The 19,583-nt window shown below is 38.9% G+C and overlaps 1 long non-coding RNA gene across 2 annotated transcripts in view; it reads right to left on the bottom strand.

Annotated features, from left to right (window-relative positions):
• Positions 1-19,583, bottom strand: part of LOC133541864 (uncharacterized) — a 74,103-nt gene that overhangs the window by 42,899 nt on the left and 11,621 nt on the right. Inside the window, exon 2 of one of the 2 annotated variants that reach the window (XR_009803989.1) lies at positions 18,377-18,585. This is a non-coding gene — a long non-coding RNA (uncharacterized LOC133541864). The remainder of the gene's footprint in view (positions 1-18,376; positions 18,586-19,583) is intronic. The other variant, XR_009803990.1, reaches the window with a different exon arrangement.

Below are 19,583 nucleotides of genomic sequence, written 5' to 3'. Positions count from 1 at the left end.
TGGCAACACTAAAGTGGCCCTAGTGTGGGAATGTGAGTGTGAATGTTGTCTGTCTATCTGTGTTGGCCCTGTGATGAGGTGGCGACTTGTCCAGGGTGTACACTGCCTTTCACCCAAATGCAGCACCCCCCGCGTCCCCAAAAGGGACAAGCGGTAGAAAATGGATGGATTACCCCTAATCGGCCGTATTTGTGTATTTTCAGGCCTATATGAAGAGGATGCCAACTCGTGTGACCATGCAATAGTACATTTGACCCTGGTATGGTGTCAAAAACATTGTCCTAGTGGGTTCAAACCACACTCCGCATGTGGACAACCTTTCTGCGAACGCTGGCTCGTTGTGCACACATGCGGCATCTTTTTGCTCTTTAGGTTTCTTTACACGCGCACATTATAGTCTATTTGTATAGCACCTTAGAATAGGAGATTAAAAAATAAAAGCTTAAAGAGATACAACACTGAAGTCTGCTTTTTTTTATATTCCTATCATTTTTTTAAATTTTAAATAGGACCTGTTTCCAATTGAATTTGTGCATATCTTTTGTTCTGGACTATATTTTCTACGTATTGTTGAGATGTTTTAATGTAGATGTTGTTCTTGTCTTGTGTGATGGACTCCAGGAACTGATGGGGATCCATTTGAAACAACATTCCAGTGGTGCCCATGGTGCAAGTTGAAAACAAGTAAGAACAGGGTAAAAATATATAGAATGATACAGATTCTCATATAAAAACACCCATAATTTTTACTTAGATTTCAAAGTTTTTAGCTCAGCTTTTGCCACTTAGAAGTGTTGAATAAACCTAGCGGGTCCCTGCTTTTAAGAGTTTTCTTTCTTTTTTTTTTTCATTTTTACAAAGTTGTTCAAGTTTTGCTGGCACAATAGAAGTCCAAAGAAAGCAATTTAAAACATTGAGGGGGGATCCCACAGCGTTGTCAACACTGCCTCCTGCACATCCACTCCCCCTTCTGCTGGACGTAAAGAAGATTGAACAACATGTATTTGTTTAATTCCTAGTCTTTGTAGCGACCTGGCTGTTAAAGTTTAGGAGTTTTGTGATTTTAAACTGTAAGTGCACCTCAGGGCTAGTGGCAGTGTGTGTGTGTGTGTGTGTGTGTGTGTGTGTGTGTGTGTGTGTGTGTGTGTGTGTGTGTGTGTGTGTGTGTGTGTGTGTGTGTGTGTGTGTGTGTGTGTGTGTGTGTGTGTGTTTCTACCCTTCTGGAGACATCAACAAGGAAAAGTCCCTTCCATATGAGGACCGGTGAACAAGTTAAGACCAAAATCATGGTCCCAATACGGAAAACCATTGAATCCAATAGAGAATGTCTCATTAGCACCCCTGGTGGTGAAATCTATCGAAATGAAGGTGGTCCCAAAAAGGAGGGATTTTTCAAATTGACTGTGTGTCTGTTTCAAAAGTGGTCAACATATGAAATAACAAGTGTGTGTAAGAAATTGAAATGTGCCCCTTTGGCCAAAATGAATTAAAATAATATAGATGGATAGATAGATAGATAGATAGATAGATAGATAGATAGATAGATAGATAGATAGATAGATAGATAGATAGATAGATAGATAGATAGATAGATAGATAGATAGATAGATAGATGGATAGGATAGACAGACTGCAATAACTTGAAGTAAACAATGAAGATTAAAAACCAAACTACACACAAAATAAAATAAAATAAAAACATTTTAGTAAAAGCAGTCTCTCGCAATGAGTCGACTTTTTTCTTATAAAATTGGGAACAATCTCAAATTTTTGCTTCTGTAATGCTGCAATATTTTCTCGTAAAATTATTACTTTTTCATTTAAAAATATTACTTTTTAAATGCAAAATGGTGACATTTGTCATTTAAAATTTTGATTTATTGCCAAATGTTTTATTATTCTTGTAAAATAATGACATTTTTGGAGTAAAATTATGACTTTTGTAATCATTTTGCCCATCGAAATTACGATTATTGTTATAATATTGACAACATTTCAATGTTTTCTTATAAAATTGTGACTTTTGTCGAGTAAATTTACGACTCTTCATAAAATAGCTAACATTTTAAGCTTTTATTGTATAATTGCGACTGTTTGTAAGTTAAATTCCAGCTTTTATCATAATATTGCACAAATGTTCAGTTTTTCTTGTAACATTTTGTCTTGCATTGGGTAAAATAACGACTTATTATAAAACTCCCAAAATTCAAAGTTTCTTGTGAAATTGTGACCTTTTCCTTGTGAAATTCCAACTCATTTTTGACAAGCTTTTTTATATTTACATAATATGTATATATTATTAATGTTGTAAATAGAAAGGGTGGTCCTAAAGAGGTAGGCATTTTTTGGAGGTGTCAAGGTAACAAATACAAGAACGTGTGTGTGCGCGTGCGCAGGTCGGCTGTTAATGAGGACAGTTCAGCAACTTGTTTTGACTTTCTTGTTAAATAGAAAGTTTATCCATCACCCCTTGTTATATTTGATATACAGTACTGTATAGCACTTCATATTGTGTTTGAAGTGTACAAACCTTTGCTCAAATATGGACTTTTGTCAAGGCTGGAACACATCATTCATGTTTACATTGTTTCCTCTGGAGAAATATGCTCCAATATACAAACATTTCCATTTAAGAACCTGTCATTGACAAAACAGTTGAAGAAATCATCCTGTGCTGAGCAGTTTGCTACCAAAATTCGCTCATCGAGTTAACATCTCACTTCCGACTTGAACATTTCCAGAAGCCTTAAAAAACTGCTGTCATTAAGCCCCTCCTAAAGAAGAGTAGTCTTGATGCCACGGTACTGAACAACTATCGGCCCATGACATTTTTTGGGCAAAGTCCTCGAAGAACTTGTATACCAACAGCTTAGTGACTTTCTCTTGTGTTTGATACTTTCCAATCAGGCTTTAGGCCCCACCCAAAAACTGAAACAGCACTGATCAAGGACACAAATGTTATCCACCTGAACCTAGACGCAGGAAAAGTCTCAGTCTTTGTTCTACTGGACCGGAGTGCTGCCTTTGATACAGTTGATCATACCATCTTAATATAGAAGTTAGACAACGGGGTTGGAATATATGGTTATGTTCTTAACTTGTTCAAGGCCTATCTCAATCACAGGACATATTTTGTTGACATCGGTAACTGTGTCTTTGACTAAACGACTATGACCTCTGAGGGTTTCTCAAGGCTCGATTCTGGGACCTTATCATTCTACTTGTATATGCTGCCAATAGGTCAGCTAAAACATAACTTCAATGTGTCCAACCACAACTTTGCAGATGACAATCACTGTCACTGACAGCAGATCAGTGTGTGGATGCAAAACAATTTTCTTCAGCTAAACTCTGACAAAACTAAGATCGTTGTCTTTGGCCAACAGAAGCAAAGAGAAACTAATATCGGTCACATTGAGACACTCTCCCTGAAACCTAATAATCAGGTTAGAAATATAATTATAAAAATGGATTCAGACTTGTACTTAAGCCACCACATTAAGTCAATAACATCAGCAGCTTTTTGCCACCTGAAAAACATTGACTTGATCAGAGGAATAATGTCTAAATCGGAATGGGAAAGACTAATCCGTGCCTTTGTCTTCAGCAAGTTAGACCAGTGTTTTTTTACCTTTTTTGAGCCAAGGCACATTTTTTGCGTGGAAAACATTCAGAGGCACACCATCAGCTGAAATCAATAAAAAATGAAACTCAGTTGCAATTGTTGGATATGACTTTAAACCATAACCAACCATGCATCAATATAGCTCTTGTCTCAAAGTAGGTGTACTGTCACGACTTGTCACATCACGCCGTGACTTATTTGGAGTTATTTGCTGTTTTCCTGTGTGTAGTGTTTTAGTTCTTGTCTTGCACTCTTATTTGTGGCTTTTTCTCTTTTTTTTGGTATTTACCTGTAGCAGTTTCATGTCTTTCTTTGAGCGATATTTCCCCCATCTACTTTGTTTTAGCAATGAAGAATATTTCAGTTGTTTTTATCCTTCTTTGTGGGGACATTGTTGATTGTCATGTCATGTTCGGATGTACTTTGTAGACGCCGTCTTTGCTCCACAGTAAGTCTTTACTGTCGTCCAGCATTCTCTTTTTGTTTACTTTGTAGCCAGTTCAGTTTTAGTTTTGTTCTGCATAGCCTGTGATGATCGGTCACTTCATTTCTGTTTGTATCCTTGTTTTTGTATTTACTTCCTATGAGTGCACTTATTTTGGTTTCCAGTTCCTGCTTGTTCCGCTTAGCACTGTTTGTTCACACACCTGCGGTTTGGCAGCTGGTTCACACCTTCAGCCAATCAGCAAATGTTCTATTTATGCCTTGTCTCGAGCACTCCCCAGTGCTCGAAGATAATAAATAAATAAATACATGGGTTGTACTTGTATAGCGCTTTTCTACCTTCAAGGTACTCAAAACGCTTTGACATTACTTCCACATTTACCCATTCACACACACATTCACACACTGATGGAGGGAGCTGCCATGCAAGGCACCAACCAGCACCCATCAGGAGCAAGGGTGAAGTGTCTTGCTCAGGACACAACGGACGTGACGAGGTTGGTACTAGGTGGGATTTGAACCAGGGACCCTCGGGTTGCGCATGGCCACTCTCCCACTGCGCCACGCCGTCACTCTAAGATTGGAACCTTTGTATGCAAGACTGCTTTATTTTTGTGTTATATGAGATTAAAACAAATCTTTTCTCCTCTTCGCTCTCCCGGTTCCTGCATCTTGGGGTCAAGAAAACGGCAGCCATGCGAATTCCTAACATAACCTTCCTTAAGTTTAATGCCTTTTCTTAGGGGCACTCACCAAGAGTATTACACGGTTAATCTGCCAAGCTCTTGACAACACTGACACTCAACAACAGATAATTTGCAGACAATTACCGGTTTGCTAAAAAAATAATTTTAACCCATATAGGTGAAATTAGATAATCTCCCATGGCACACCAGACTGTATCTCACGGCACATGAGTCTTGTCTTGCATTCCTATTTGTGGCTTTTTCTTTTTTTTTGGTATTTTCCTGGAGCAGTTTCATGTCTTCCTTTGAGCGATACTTCCCCCATCTACTTTGATTTAGCAATCAAGAGTATTTCAGTTGTTTTTCTTCTTCTTTTGTGGAGACATTGTTGATTGTCATGTCATGTGCGGATGTACATTGTTGACGCCGTCTTTGCTCCAGAGTAAGTCTTTGCTGTTTTCCAGCATTCTGTTTTTGTTTACTTTGTAACCAGTTCAGTTTTAGTTTCGTTCTGCATAGCCTTCCCTAAGCTTCAATGCCTTTTTTTAGGGGCACTCACATTTTGTTTATTTTTGGTTTAAGCATTAGACACCTTTTTATCTACACGCTGCCTCCCGCCATTTCCGACATCTACCAAAGCGATTAGCTACCGGCTGCCACCTACTGGTATGGAAGAGTATTACACGGGTAATCTGCCGAGCTCTAGACAGCACCGACACTCAACAACACATAATTTGCAGACTATAATAAATGCTTTGCAAAAAATATTTTTAACCCAAATAGGTGAAATTAGATCATCAAACCAGACTGTATCTCACAGCACAGTGGTTGAAAAACACTGGTTTAGACTATTATAATGGCCTTCTCACTGGGCTCTCTAAACAAGCTGCAGTACATCCAAAATGCTGCTGCTCGAGTCCTGACGCGAACCAGGAAATACGACCACATTAGTCCACCGCTTAGGTCCCCGCACTGGCTTGCAGTTGCTCAGAGAATACACTTTACAACAGCTCTCCTTGTGTACAAGTCTTTGCACAGTCGTGTGCCAAAGCACATCTCTGACACGTTAGAGCCACATGAACCATCTTGAGTTTTGTGCCTAACCAAACATGGTGAGGCTGCTTTTCAGTTTTACGCTCCAAAAATCTGGAATAGTCTTCCTGAAGATGTAAGGCAGGCCTCAATGTTGGCAATGTTCAAATCCAGCCTGGATACACTTATCTAATCGTGCATATGACGACTGAAAGTATTTCATCTCCAGCATCGGATTGATTCTAATTATGAATGTTTTTATGATGATTGGGAATAGGTGGATTGGCAACACGTGGGTGTGAGTGTTGTCTGTGTTGGCAACTTGTCCAGGATGTACCCCACCTTCCGCCCAAGTGCAGCTGGGATAGGCTCCAACACGGCCACGAACCAGACAGGGACAAGCGGTAGAAAATGAAAGGATGAATATATTTTCTGATTTTAATTTGAATTATGTTTTCTTCTTTTAATCTTGCCTTGTGTCCAAATTGTGCTCCATAAACAAAATGACCTTGCCTTGAGTTTTTTAAGAACCAATTAAGTCCGTAAATCGAGATTCCACTGTATAACAACAATTATACAACCTGCTCAGTGGCCTTGTGGTTAGAATGTCTGCCAAGTCATACCAAAGACTATAAAAATGGTACCCATTATGTCCCTGGTTGGCACTCGGCATCAAGGGTTGGAATTGGTGGTTAAATCCCTGAATTTATTCCCGAGCGCGCCCAGTGCTGCTGCTCACTGCTCCCCTCACCTCCCAGGGGGTGGAACAAGGGGATGGGTCAAATGCAGAGTGTAATTTCACCACACCTGGTGTGTGAGTGCGACTATCAGTGGTACTTTAACTTTGTACAAGTGCTTGTTTGTACCAGTGCTTAGGCATGAAAACTTTGTTGTTTGCAAACTATGCTGTAAACTGGGAATAATATTTTATAGGTGAAATTTTGCCAAGACAAATACTGCTTTAGTCCAAAAATGTGCTTATACATTACAGTAATTGATTAAAAAACGACAAGTCTTGCTAAGACAGTCATTCAAAGTCAATTATTTGTTAGTTTTCCTGGTATATAACATGAAGCATTTAAGTCTCACCTTAAAACTAATTTGTATACTCTAGCCTTTAAATAGACTCCCTTTTTAGACCAGTTGATCTGCCGTTTCTTTTCTTTTTCTTCTATGTCCCACTCTCCCTTGTGGAAGGGGTCCGATCCGGTGGCCATGTACTGCTTGCCTGTGTATCGGCTGGGGACATCTCTGCGCTGCTGATCCGCCTCCGCTTGGGATGGTTTCCTGCTGGCTCCGCTATGAACGGGACACTCGCTGCTGTGTTGGATCCGCTTTGGACTGGACTCTCGCGACTGTGTTGGATCCATTATGGATTGAACTTTCACAGTATCATGTTAGACCCGCTCGACATCCATTGCTTTCCTCCTCTCCAAGGTTCTCATAGTCATCATTGTCACCGACGTCCCACTGGGTCATTATTGTCACCGATGTCCCACTGGGTGTGAGTTTTCCTTGCCCTTATGTGGGCCTACCGAGGATGTCGTAGTGGTTTGTGCAGCCCTTTGAGACACTAGTGATTTAGGGCTATATAAGTAAACATTGATTGATTGATTGATTGATTGCAACAGAACAAAAGTGACTGACAACCATCAATATGGTCCCGACACAAATTTAAACAGATGCTTCTTTTGTTACTTTCCTTGATTTCAGGATTTTAACGCCACAGCGGCTGGCAGATCTGCTGTTCATGTTGCAACACTGCCTGATCCGTGGTCCCTGCCAAGACTGTTAGGTTAGGGTCAAATATTGAGTCTTTCCTTCTTAGTAACTGACTTCAGCCGGTAGGACTTCTGTATGAAAGGGAATGCAAGGACAGTCGCTGATGCTTTCTAGCAAGTATTTTACACATCACAACAGGCGCGAGTACAGATCCACCATTTATTCACCCGTCTTTTTTGCAGAAGCCAGGAAACGTGAATTCGACACGTCTGCACTCACAACACCAGACAGAATCTTGCAGTCATTTTATTAGATCTCGTATTTGAAACTAGTGAGTCAAGCTTTACATCGATCATGATCAATCAATCAATGTTTACTTATACAGCCCTAAATCACTAGTGTCTCAAAGGGCTGCACAAACCACAACACGAACCACTACGACATCCTCGGTAGGCCCACATAAGGGCAAGGAAAACTCACACCCAGTGGGACGTCGGTGACAATGATGACTATGAGAACCTTGGAGAGGAGGAAAGCAATGGATGTCGAGCGGGTCTAACATGATACTGTGAAAGTTCAATCCATAATGGATCCAACACAGTCGCGAGAGTCCCGTTCAAAGCGGATCCAACACAGCAGCGAGAGTCCCGTTTACAGCGGAGCCGGCAGGAAACCATCACAAGCGGAGGCGGATCAGCACCGCAGAGATGTCCCCAGCCGATACACAGGCGAGCACGTCATGCGTATATATATATATATATATATATATATATATATATACACATATGTATATACATACATATTATATATTATTACACACGCACGCACACACACACACACACACACACACACACACACACACACACACACACACACACACATTAGACAATATTATTTGTCTGAGCGGCCAGAAGACACAAAGTGTAACAGGCAGTAGAAAAGAGACAGCAAAGTACAGATAAAAAAATATAAAATTTAAAAAAACTAAAAAAATAAACTATTTTTTAACTTGGGACTTCACACGGGCCACTTTTTTTTTTTTTTAAACCAATGCGCCCCCACCCCCGAGTCAAAAAGTTTGGGAGCCCGTGCAGTAGAGCGTGAAACAGGAAGAAACCCCCTAAAGAAAAAACAGCGCTATAGTAGCAAATTCATGTCGTGTTTAAAACTATGGCTCATATGATAGAAAAGCGGCCATGACGGTTGCAAAACATCCACTTGTGAAATCTGATGATCTTTTCAGCATGAATTCTGCACTGAATGTTGAAGGCAGAGGATTAAGCTCAGGTTACCATGACAGTAAGTCAGGCCTATCCAGAAACCACCAGAGGAAGTCTTACCTATCAGACAGCAATAGAAGCTTCATCATTGCCAGCTGGACAGTTCGAGTGAAATGAGAGTTTGGAGTAAATCTACCAACTGCTTGTGGCTTTCATGCCCAACATCTTCCCTTCACACAATTTTAGCTGACATATAATTTCCTCATAATGCAGTGCTGAGGCCCTGACGAGCAGCAGCGTTGACAGACGCAGAAATCCTAAAAGGGGGGGTCTACGCAGTTTCCTCCCTCTGAGATTTATCCCGCCATCCGGATACAGGTACACACGATCCCTGCGGTCGCTCCACACGAGTATTCCGGTCAACGACGTTAAAAAGGAGGGTGATGCGTTCACACCTGTAAGGACTGGAAACACCGGCGGGCTCTGACGGACAACTTCCCTTCGGCAGTCATCGCCTCTCAATCGCGCGAGCGGCGTCCAAGCAAATAGTCCGTCAGCAGAGCGTCGGAAGTCTGCGCCGTACCGCCTCAGGGTCAACAACCTTTCCGCGTCCATGCTAATGATACTCATTTTTCTGTTTGTTAATAGAAGCTCACTTACTGGAATAGGACGTGCCGCTTGGGAAAGACCGGGACTGACCGCGCCTTCGGACATTTATGGCATCCTTTGCTTTTATTGAAATAGTTTCAACATGCGTGGCTTCGTGATTGAGCAGGTAGGTTATTTGGTAATGATATCTGGACTAATATTATAATTAAATCCAGTGGCGGGCCGTGCGTTTCCCACCTAGGCCTTCAGTGATCTACGACTTCAATGATTACCTCACAAACTAACATATACTGTATGTCCCCAAAGGACCATTGTTGGAGAAATACTATACAAAAACAACACATTTACTGAGCATTGAATCACCACAGGCTTCACGGTGGAAGAGGGATTAGTGCGTCTGCCTCACAATACGAAGGTCCTGCAGTCCTGGGTTCAAGCCGGGATCTTTCTTTTTGGAGTTTGCATGTTCTCCCCATGAATCCGTGGGATCCCTCCGGGTACTCCGGCTACCTCCCACCTCCAAAGACATGCACCTGGGGATAGGTTGATTGGCAACACTAAATTGGCCCTAGTGTGTGAATGTGAGTGTGAATGTCTGTCTGTGTTGACCTTACGATGAGGTAGCGACTTGTCCAGGGTGTACTCCGCCTTTCGCCCGATTGTTGCTGAGATAGGTGCCAGTGCCCCCCGCGACCCCAAAAGGGAATAAGCGGTAGAAAATGGATGGATGAATCACCAATAACAGTGTAATAACGGGTAATTTTCTAGCGCATTTAAAAATCAAACCTGCATCAGCAATTAAAACATATCTTAAGTGGTACTGTCAGAATTTAAATTGCAAAGAACATATTCAACGTGAAAAAATAAAGAAATAATATATCTGAACTCACAATTTCCCAACTCATATGGAAACGCGGTTTGTATATACATATATACACATACACAAGGGCTTATAATCTTTGGGTGTCCCACGATTCGATCCAATATCGATTCTTGGGGTCACGATTCGATATCGATTTTTTCAATTCAACGCGATTCTCTACTCAAAAACGATATTTTTCCGGTTCTGTATTAATTCAATACATAGGATTTCAGCAGGATCTACCCCAGTCTGCTGACATGCTAGCAGAGTAGTAGATTTAAAAAAAAAAAAAGCTTTTATAAAATTGTAAAGGAAAATGTTTTATCAACTGATTGCAATAAAAAATTTGTTTTAACTATTAAACGAAACAAAAATGATTTATTTTATCTTTGTGAAAACATTGGACACAGTGTGTTAAGCTTATGAGATGCGATGCAAGTGTAAGCCACTGTGACACTATTTTTTTTTATTTTTACAAATGTCTAATAATGTCAATGAGGGATTTTTAATCACTGCTATGCTGAAATTATAAATAATATTGATACTGTTGTTGATAATATTAATTTTTGTTTCACTACTTTTGGTTTGTTCTTTGCTGTGTTTGGGTCTCCTCTCAATTGCTCTGTTTATTGCAGTTCTGAGTGTTGCTGGGTCAGGTTTGGTTTTGGAATTGGATTGCATTGTTATTGTATTGCTGTGTAGTGGTTTGTTGGATCGATTAAAAAAAAAAAAAAAAAAAACAATTTAAAAAAAATTAGAATCGATTCTGAATCGCGCAACGTATTCGAATAGATTTTTTCCCCACACCCCTAGTATATATATATATATATATATACATATATATATATATATATATATATATACATATATATATATATATATACACACACCACACACGGTATATACTGTATATACAGTCGTGGTCAAAAGTTTATATACATCACACACACATTTGTAAATGATAAACAAAAATATATAATTTTAATATAAAACACATGAAAGTTCAATACCACATGAATACACACACAGAAGTACCAACAATTGGTACCGCTAAGTACCGGTATTGATTTAAATGTGAAAAAGGTACCGATCCCTATTATTAAATAGAGGCTGATGGATGGCTATAACTCTCGGATTAACACTCTGAAATATCATTTTTCACTAATCCACAAAATAATGGGCATTTATTTTAAAGGGAGAGATTCACACATGTGCACTATCGTAACAAATCAAGACACGGCGCATGAAAATAAAATGATTGACAGCAAATGACGCTGCCTTCTTAACAGCTGATTACGTGACAGCTCTCGAGAGTGACGTAGAAAGTGTGTTGTACGGTCATCCCCCTCCCTCACATGAAGTCATCCTTTTTTTTAGAAGACGGGGAGTGGTAGTCAGTTCATGACGCTGTGATGCAAAGCAGAAACATGTCATGTTTGATCTACAAGTTGACAAATGAAAATAAAATACCTATTGGGCTTTTACTTCATGCCCCTAAAAAAATAATAATTCATCTCCTTGCTGTCAACTGACAGATTTACTATTGTTGTTCTTGACTTTATTTTATGACTTAGGACTAACAGGGATGACCATATTTTTGGTTAGGTGTCAAAGTCTGACGCGGTGGCAGGATTGTCAGGATCAATCTTTTGGGTGTTTTGTGTGTTCATGCGTTGATGAACGTTAATTTGTTTAATAATAAAATCCTGTATTTCAAAGATTCAAGAAACGTGATTGTCATACCAGCACAGATTTAGTAAGGACAATAGGACACAAACAGAGTAGGTAATAAATAGCGCTGGTTGATTGGAATTTATTTAGGTAGAATAGAACGGACCAATAGAATCCTGAAGTCCAACTAAAATGTACAAACAATGACAGCAAACCAAACAAGTAAAAGCCCATTCAATACCCAGTTGGTATTGATAACTGCTTTTGTTGTAAACTCTTGTTTTCTTACACTTCTGAGCCAATTTTATATCTATGCACTTATTTAGGGTAAGTTTGTCCTAGGTGTGTTGCCATAGTCAGGAAGCAGACTTGTCTTTTATTGAGCCCTACAAAGGGTTTGTAGAGTAAACATTCTACAAAACCCAAAACCAGTGAAGTCGGCACATTGTGTAAATCGTAAATAAAAAAAACTGAAAACAATGATTTGCAAATCCTTTTCAACTTATATTCAATTAAATAGACTGCAAAGACATTATACTTAATGTTGGAACTGAGAAACATCATTTTTCTTTTGCAAATAATCATTAACTTAGATTTTAATGGCAGCAACACATTACAAAGAAGTTGGCACAAGGGCATTTTTACCACTGTGTTACATGGCTTTTCCTTTTAACAACACTCAGTCAACGTTTAGGAAAGGACGAGACCAATTTTTGAAGCTTTTCAGGTGGAATTCTTTCCCATTCTTTCTTGATGTACAGCTTAAGTTGTTCAACGGTCCAGGTTCTCCGTTGTGGTATATTAGCCTTCATAATGCACCACACATTTTCAATGGGAGACAGGTCTGGATTACAGGCAGGCCAGTCTAGTACCGGCACTCTTCTACTATGAAGCCACGCTGTTGTAACACATGGCTTGGCATTGTCTTGCTGAAATAAGCAGGGGCGTCCATAACGTCGCTTGGATGGCAGCATATGTTCCAAAATCGGTATGTACCTTTCAGCATTAATGGTGCCTTCACAGATGTGTAAGTTACCCATGCCTTGGCCACTAATACACCCCCATACCATCACAGATGCTGGCTTTTGAACTTTGCGCCTATAACAATTCGGATGGTTATTTTCCTCTTTGTTTCAGAGGACATGATGTCCACAGTTTCTAAAAACAATTTTAAATGTGGACTCGTCACACCACAAAACACTTTTCCACTTTGCATCAGTCCATCTTAGATGAGCTCAGGCCCAGCGATGGCGGCGTCGTTTCTGGGTGTTGTTGACAAATGGCTTTGGCTTTGCATCGTAGAGTTTAAACTTGCACTTACAGATGTAGCTGTAATTACTGACAGTGGTTTTCTGAAGTGTTCCTGAGCCCATGTGGTGATATCCTTTACACAATGTCGGTTTTTGATGCAGTAGCGCCTGAGGGATCAAAGGTCACAGGCTTAGCCCCTTACGTGCAGTGATTTCTCCAGATTTTCTGAAATTTTTTGATGATATTACAGACGGTAGATGGTGAAATCCATAAATTCCTTGCATTAACTCGTTGAGAAATTTTCTTAAACTGCTGGACAATTTGCTCACGCATTCGTTCACAAAGTGGTGACCCTCACCCCATCCTTGTTTGTGAATGACTGAGCAGTTCATGGAAGCTGCTTTTATACCCAATCATGGCACCCACCTGTTCCCAATTAGCCTGTTCACCTGTGGGATGTTCCAAAAAAGTGTTTGATGAGCATTCCTCAACTTCCTCAGTCTTTTTTGCCACTTGTGCCAGCTTTTGTAAGACGCGTTGCAGACATCAAATTCCAAATGAGCCAATATTTGCAAAATGTTCCGTTTTCCAGTTTGAACGTTAAGTGTTTTGTCTTTGCAGTCTCTCAATTGAATATAGGTTGAAAAGGATTTGCAAATCATTGTATCCCATTTACTCATTGTGCCAACTTCACTGGTTTTGGGGTTTTTATGAGGTTTTTTAATATTTACTTGAGTAAAAATCACAAACCTAACTGTCTGCGTCTCACAATGTCGCCAAAATAATGGTTTGCAGAGACATTTTTACACCATGAGTTTCTAGTTTATACCCTGCAGATTTTTCAATGTTTTTCGTTTAAATGCAGCATCGTTATTCTTGATAATCGGACAATAAATGGAGAAAAGTATTAAAGAGCCTCTCGTAGTTGTCAGGCTTGCCCCTGACAGTTTGTCTATGTTTTAGTTTTTCCCTCTGCATTTGTCTTTGTTTCTTCTGTGTGTGTGTGTAGTGTTTATTGTCGGTGCTCTTATTTTGTCTGTTTTCTGTGTTTCTTCCTGGGCACTATTTCCCCTGAGGTGCGGCTGATTGGCACCTGGCCACACCTGGTGTCAATCAGCCCGCTCCTATTTGTACCTGCTTTGTTCCTCCAGTCAGTGCTGGATTATTGTCACGTATTGCGTGTCGTGTCGTTGCTACCTGTCGCGTAATGTCATTTTGTACTTGTTCCTACTGGTCGTGTCATTGCAGCGTAGCGGTAAGCTATATTTGGTAGAGGTTTGTAGCTTACTGTTTTTTGTTCCCTGCTTCCGATTTGTTTGTTCATAGCCTAGTTTGTTATCCGCCTCATGCACGCTTTTTGTTTGAACCCTTCCGGTTTTGTTCTTGTTTTAGTATTTAAAGCATAAATCATGTTTACCTGCAAAATGCCTGCCTCTTTCTCTGCATCTCGGGGTTCGTCACCAACAAACTCAGTAGTACTCTGATCGGAAGCTGGCAGACATGTTGCTTCCATGTTTTAACAACGAGCCAGCTGAGCTGTTGCTGCAGTTTGTTTACTTCAGATGCAGCCGCGAGTCATTTGTTCATCTTAAGTTATACTCCTGGTGTTCCTCAGGTTTCCATTTTAAGTTCTCTTTTTCATCATTTGGCCCGTGAATTCGGTTTAAAAAAAAACTTGACTAACATTTTTGCAGCAGATTCTTGAAAACTTTGGAACGCAGTCTCAGAGATAATCTTTGCCTAGCTTCATTTTTTGCATAAGGTCCTTGAGAACAAAATAAATAGTCCAAAATCAAAAGTCAACTGTAGAGGACGCTGGTTCTCCGGAATATACAAAATAAGGGAAGGGAGAAGTCCACTCAGGGGGTCTCTGGAAGGTACTGATCGGTACTAAAACATCGACACCACCGATACCAGATCTTTATGCTCCAATATCGATCCCCTTATCAAAATATAGATACATTTGATACTTTGGTTCAGGGCAGGGGTCGGGAACCTTTTTGCTGAGAAAGCCATGAAAGCAAAATATTTTAAAATGTATGTCAGTGAGAGCCATATAATATCTTTTTAACACTGAATACAACTAAAGGCGTGCATTTTTAAGCAACACCAACATTTTTAGAGTATAATAAGTATCTTATTCTTTTTAATAACATCGGTATTCTGAAGCTAACCAATAATGTATAAATTACTTCTTACCATTAATGCAACTTCTAGAACAGGCGCGGTAGAAAACTGATGGATGGATTAAAATGCATGAGACTGTTTTATATTTTCAACGTTATTGTAATTACCAGCGGAATTATTATTTGTGTTAAGCAATGTCAGGTAAAATTAATGTGAGAGCCAGGAGCAGTCATCAAAAGAGCCACAGGTTCCCTACCCCTGGTTCAGGGTGTCCAAATTTTTTCTTTATGAAAAGTCAAAGTATTTTAAAAATAATGCTAAAAAAGTGTCAGCTATGAGATATATAAACATTTCAGCTTTTTCTCATTACATACCGATTTTTTTGCTCTTTTTTCTTACATTTTTTTCCAATGTAAAAATAGAGTAATAAGATTTTTTAACTGCATAAGCTAGTGTGTCAAAACTTCAGCATGTACAAAAATATTAATATTCAGTTACACATTTAACTGTGTTCATTATGATTGTGTAAATGTTCTAATTAATTCATATTTTATTCTTTCACCAACTAAACATTCTTTTATATTTGAAGTATATTTTATTTTGACAGATTCTAATCATTTAGACTAGGGGCTTCTAATTGTTTACCACCAAAGGCCACATACTGAAATGTCAAGTCCCATTTTGACTTTATTTTGAAATGCTAAAAACAAATATATATATTTAAAGACAAACCTGTGTGTTATAGGTGACAAAGTATATTATTAATATTAGTTTAACAAATTTCAGCTTTTTGTCATTATATACATTTTTTGCTGTTTTTTCTCAAATTACCAATAATTTTTAGATAGATATGTTATTAGAAATTACACAACTCTCAAAACTTTAGCAGACAGGTTAGGTATATTTGCACAAAATATCAGTATCGGATCGGTATCGCTTACACCAGCCTGAATTGTACTTGGTATCGGTTCAGAAAGAAAATCAGTGGTATTGCACATCACTAAAAGGTTCTTGGAAATATTAACATTTATTTGTTGAACAATTCCAGCTTTTTCTTATTACATTGGGATTCGTTTGTTCTTTTTTCCTACATTTATACTATTTTTTAGATAGATAAAAGTTATTAGAAATTACACAACTTTCAAAACTTAAGCAGACAGGTTAGGTATATTTGCACAAAGTATCGGTATCCCTGATATCAGCCTAAATTTTACTTGGTATCTGTTCAGAAAGAAAATCGATGGTATCGCACATCACTAAAAAGGTTCTTGGAAATAATATTTATTAGTTCAAGCTGAGAGAGTCTCCAGCACCCCCTGCGACCCCGAAAGGGACAAGCGGTAGAAAATGGATGGAACAATTTCAGCTTTTTCTTGCTGCATTGGGATTAGTTCTTTTTTCCTACATTTTTACTATATTTTTTTAGATGGACAAGTTATAATTAGAAATTACATAACTTTCCAAACTTTGGCAGACAGGTTAGCTATATTTGCACAAAGTATTGATATCGGATCGGTATCGCTGACACCAGCCTGAATTGTACTTGGTATTGGATCAGAAAGAAGATCAGTGGCATCGCACATCACTCAAAAGGTTCTTGGAAATGATATTTAATAGTTGAACAATTCCAGCTTTTTCTTATTGCGTTGGGATTTGTTTGTTATTTTTTCCTACAGTTTTACTATTATATTTTAGATATGTTATTAGAAATGACAGAACTTTCAAAACTGTGGCGGACAGGTTAGGTATATTTGCACAAAGTATCTGTATCGGATCAGTATCCCTGATACCAACCTAAATTTTACTTTGTATCTGTTCAGAAAGAAAATCGATGGTATCGCACATCACTAAAAAGGTTCTTGGAAATATTTATTAGTTCAAGCTGAGATAGGCTCCAGCACCCCCCCACGACCACCGAAAGAGACAAGCGGTAGAAAAAGGATGGAACAATTTCACCTATTTCTTATTGCATTCGGATTCGTTTGTTGTTTTTTCCTACATTTTTACTATATTTTTTTAGATGGATAAGTTATTAGAAATTACAAACTGTCAAAACTTTAGCAGACAGGTTAAGTATATTTGCACAAAGTATCGTTATCGGATCAGTATCCCTGATACCGGCCTGAATTTTACTTGGTATCGGTTCAGAAAGAAAATCAGTGGTATCGCTCCTCACTAAAAGGTTCTTGGAAATAATACGTATTAGTTGAACAATTCCAGCTTTTTCTTATTGCATTGGGATTCATTTGTTCTATTTTCCTACATTTATATTATTGTTTTTTTAGATAAATTATTAGAAATGACAACTTTAAAACTTTAGCAGTCAGGTTAGCTATATTTGCACAAAGTATAATTATCAGATCAGTATCCCTGATACCAGCCTGAATTGTACTTGGTACCGGATCAGAAAGAAAATCAGTGGTATCGCACCCCTCGATAAAGGTTCTTGGAAATGTTATTAGTTTAACAATTCCAGCTTTTTCTTATTACATTGAGGATCGTTGGTTCTTTTTTTCCTACATTTTTACTATTTTTTTTTAGATATGTTATTAGAAATTACAGAACTTTCAAAACTTTAGCGAACAGGTTAGGTGTATCTGCACAAAGTATCTGTATCGGATCGGTATCACTGATACCGGCCTGAATTTTACTTGGTATCTGTTCAGAATGCGAATCAGTTGTATCACACCCCACTAGAATGTGCTTGGAAATATTTATTATTTAAACAATTTCAGCTTTTTCTTATTACATTGGGATTTGTTTGTTCTTTTTTCCGACATTTTTACTTTTATTTCTTAGACAAGTTATTAGAAATTACACAACTTTAGCAGACAGGTTCGATATATTTGCAAAAAGTACTGGCATCGAATCGGTACAGATACCAACCTGAATTTTACTTGGTATCGGATCAGAAAGAAAATAGTTGAATCGCACATCACTAAAGGGTTCTTGGAAGTTTTTTTTTTTTTTTTTTGCTAAATCCTGCTTACTAAAACTTAGTTTTTTTTACTGTAAAATAATGACTGCTGCAAAAACAAAATTAACTATTTGATGTTCAATGTTCTCCGACGCAAACATGCTTAATGTTTGTTTTCTTCTATTGTCGATGTGTTTTCTTTTCTCTGACCTTGGTTGCCTCAGGAGTCAGGAGTCGGCTTTGTGTTATCTGCCTCGGCTGGAGGCCATCCCCGTTTATCGCCTGTGCCTCCTTTGCTCGTCTCTCCTCCGCTCGCAACCCCCGCCCGGACACGATTAACGGGCAGCTTCCAGGACGTCCCGTCACAGGTGATAAAAGTCCATTCAGTTCGCGGGGACCATGATAGCCTTTTCCATCTGCTGGGAGATAAATCCCAATAAGGATGCCCATATCTGTGTGTGGGTGTGTGGGTAAACAAATATAAGATAAGTCATTAGCATAAGTATTTCTTCAAGTACAAAGCCCGTTTCCATATGAGTTGGGAAATTGTGTTAGATGTAAATATAAATGGAATACAATGATTTGCAAATGCTTTACAACCCATATTCAATTGAATGCACCACAAAGACAAGATATTTGATGTTCAAACTCAAACTTAATTTTTTTGCAAATAATAATTAACTTAAAATTTCATGACTGCAATACGTGCTAAAGTAGTTGGGAAAGGGCATGTTCACCACTGTGTTACATCACCTTTTCTTTTAACAACACTCAATAAATGTTTGGGAACTGAGGAAACTAATTTTTGAAGCTTTGAAAGTGGAATTCTTTCCCATTCTTGTTTTATGTAGAGCTTCAGTCGTTCAACAGTCCGGGGTCTCCGCTGTCGTATTTTATGCTTCATAATGCGCCACACATTTTCGATGGGGGACAGGTCTGGAATGCAGGCAGGCCAGGAAAGTACCCGCACTCTTTTTTTACGAAGCCACGCTGTTGTAACACTTGTCTTGCTGAAATAAGCAGGGGCGTCCATGATAACAACATATGTTGCTCCAAAACTTGTATGGACCTTTCAGCATTAATGGTGCCTTCACAGATGTGTAAGTTACCCATGCCTTGGGCACTAATACACCACCATACCATCACAGATGCTGGCTTTTGAACTTTGCGCCGATAACAATCTGAATGGTTATTGTCCTCTTTGTTCTGGAGGATACCACGTCCTCTGTTTCCAAATATAATTTGAAATGCGGACTCGTCAGACCACCTTTCCACTTTGCATCAGTCCATCATAGGTGAGCTCGGGCCCAGCCAAGCCGGCGGCGTTTCAGGATATTGTTGATAAATGGGTTTGGCTTTGCATAGTAGAGTTTTAACTTGCACTTACAGATGTAGCGACCAATTGTAGTTACTGACA

Source organism: Nerophis ophidion, linkage group LG23 (genome assembly GCF_033978795.1).
Source record: "Nerophis ophidion isolate RoL-2023_Sa linkage group LG23, RoL_Noph_v1.0, whole genome shotgun sequence".
Lineage (NCBI taxonomy): Eukaryota > Metazoa > Chordata > Actinopteri > Syngnathiformes > Syngnathidae > Nerophis > Nerophis ophidion.
This window is presented reverse-complemented; position numbering and strand designations above follow the sequence as displayed.